At 77.8% G+C, this 2,500-nt stretch overlaps 1 non-coding gene across 1 annotated transcript; it reads left to right on the top strand.

Annotated features, from left to right (window-relative positions):
* Positions 1–1,527: 1,527 nt before the first annotated feature.
* On the top strand, positions 1,528–1,680 carry LOC123388630. The gene has a single exon (XR_006603087.1). It is a non-coding gene; the product is annotated as a 5.8S ribosomal RNA (ribosomal RNA).
* Positions 1,681–2,500: the final 820 nt, after the last annotated feature.

Genomic DNA, 2,500 nt, shown 5'->3' with positions numbered 1-2,500 from the left:
CCCGCGGTGCGGCCTCGGCGGCAGGATGGTGCCGGGTCGCCCGGAGGAAGGGGGGGGGGATGGCGCAGCGCCTTTCCCGCCCCCCCCCCGGTGTCCCCTCCGGGCTCCCCGGCCCGTCTTCCCCGCCGGGGGCTTGGCGCCGCGGCCATCTCCCCGCCGCGCCCCTTTGGCGCGCCTGCCTTTGTCCCCTGGTCTCAGCCCTCCCGAGTCCCGCCTTCCCCGCGGACGGCGGGTCGAGGGCTTGCGGAGGGGCGCGCGCGCGCGCGCGCCGCCGCCGCCGCCGCCTTCGTCCTCGGCGCCGGTCCTTCCCGGTCGCCGCGCCCGCACGGTGCCCTCGGCGCGTCTCGGGACGCGCGGCGCGGCGGCGGGCCCCCGTGGCGCCTTCCGGGGGGTGGTTCGGGCCCGCCCCCCCACCCCCGGGGGGGGCTCCGAGCCCTCGGCTCACGCGGGACGCCCGCCGGCCGCCGCCTCCCGCCGCCGCCCGCCCTGGACGGTTCTCTCTCGGTTCCCGTCGGGAGTCTGCTCTGACCCTGCCGTTCCCCGCTCCGTGTCTCTCCCCTCCGGGCCCCGCCCCCCCCCCCCCAGGCCTCGGGCCCGGGTTCGGCTCCTCGCCTTCCCCGCCCCTGCTCTCGCCCCCCGCTTCGCGCGCCCTGCCTGCCCGTGCCCCGCTTCCCGCTGCAGCCCCCTCGCCCTCTGTGGCGAGAGGGGGCCTGGGTTCGCGGGTGCGGGGAGGGACGCGGTTGTGGGTAAACGCGAGCTCTGGGGGTTGCTTGGGAAGGGAGAGGGGTCCGGCCCCCCCCCGGCGGCTCTGGCGTTGGGGGGGGAAGGGAAGGGATGGGGAGAGGGCGGTGTCGGGTGTCGGCGTCCGGGGCCGGTGGCGGCGGCGCCCGGCGGGGGCGTGGGGGGGCCCTCCGTCACGGGCCGGCAGCGTCGGGGATTCCGCGCCCCGCGGGGTTGGCCGCGGATGGGATCGGCGTCGAGGCGGGGTGGCCTGTGGCCTCGTGTCCCCCCCCCCTCCTGCCTCGCCTGTTCCCCCACCCCCTGTCCAGGTACCTAGCGCGTCCCGGCGCGGAGGTTTAAAGACCCTTTGGGGGTCGCCCGTCCGCCTCGGGTCGGGGCGGTCGGGGGCCGTGGGGAGGAGGGTTCCCTTCTCCCCCAGACTCCGCCGCCCACCGCACCCCCGGGGCTGGGGTTGCTGCGCCACGCCACGGTCTTTGCGCGGCCGTCGGGAGGGGGCTGCCCGGCGGCCCCGTCGGGCCGTGCGTGTGCGTGTGCCCCGCGTGCCTCGGTGGGTGTGGGGGGGTAGGTGGGAACCCCCTGGGCGCCTGTGGGGTTGTCCGAGCTTCGCCCCTCGCGTGGGGGGGCGCGGTGGCCGGATGCCCCGTTGTCCAACCTTTCCGACCTTCTCGGAGTCTGGTCTCGCTTGTCTCTGACTGGCCGGCCGGAGGCACCCCTCTGGGGGAGTGTGCTGTGCCAGGTGGGGGCGCCCCTCCGGGGGTTGGCCCCCTGAACGATCAAAACTCGTACGACTCTTAGCGGTGGATCACTCGGCTCGTGCGTCGATGAAGAACGCAGCTAGCTGCGAGAATTAATGTGAATTGCAGGACACATTGATCATCGACACTTCGAACGCACTTGCGGCCCCGGGTTCCTCCCGGGGCTACGCCTGTCTGAGCGTCGCTTAACGATCAATCGCTCCCCCCAGGGGTCTGTCGCCCCCCGGGGGGGTGGCGCGGCTGGGGGTTTGTCCTCGCAGGGCCCGGGGGTCCGCCGGTGCCCTCCGTCCCCCTAAGTGCAGACACGGTGGCCTCCCCCGCGCCCCGCGCCCCGTGCCCCTGGTCCCCGCTGCCCGCGACCCCCGCCCCCGCCTCGCCCCGCCGGGTCCGCCCGGCGGTGGCGGCTGTGGGACGTGGGGGGGCGTGTGTGTGGGGGGGGGGCGGTGCCGGGGGGGGGGGGGGGCGGCCCCGCCCGCGAGAAAGGGAGAGAGGAGAGCTCGCGCTGAGGGCCGTGGCCGCCGCGGCTCCTCTGGGGGGAGATCCCTCGCGCCGCACGCGGTCTTGGGGTCGCCCGGGGTTGTGTGTTGGGGGAGGGTCGCGGTCCCGTGCCGCTCGCCGGTGTTGACCCGTTGTGGTGGACCGCCTCGCGTCCGGGATCCGCGCCCGCCCCCCTCCCTCCCTTCCCCGCCGGCGATCCCGGCCTTCGCCCTGTCGGGGGCGGCTCGCGCCGAGGCCGAGTCGCGCGCGGGGGGGCGCGCCCCCGGGGACGCGTGCCCCGGCGGCGGCCCGCGGGACGCCGCGGCGCCGCCCGCCGCTGCGCGCTTTCCCCCGGGTTGCGGCCACGCCGCGCTGCGTGCCCCGAGCCCGCGGTGGGTCGGGGGTCGACGGGGTGTTTGTCGCCCAGGGAGGACGGGCGCGCCGCGCCGTCCGTCGCCCGGCCCCGCGGCCGTGCGGCGGTTGCTCGCGGGGGGGCTTCGGTGAAGGAGGGGAGGAGAAGGAGCCCG

The sequence above is a fragment of the Mustela putorius genome, unplaced genomic scaffold, assembly GCF_011764305.1.
Source record: "Mustela putorius furo isolate JIRA1106 unplaced genomic scaffold, ASM1176430v1.1 tig00003906_pilon_pilon_pilon, whole genome shotgun sequence".
NCBI lineage: Eukaryota > Metazoa > Chordata > Mammalia > Carnivora > Mustelidae > Mustela > Mustela putorius.
This window is presented reverse-complemented; position numbering and strand designations above follow the sequence as displayed.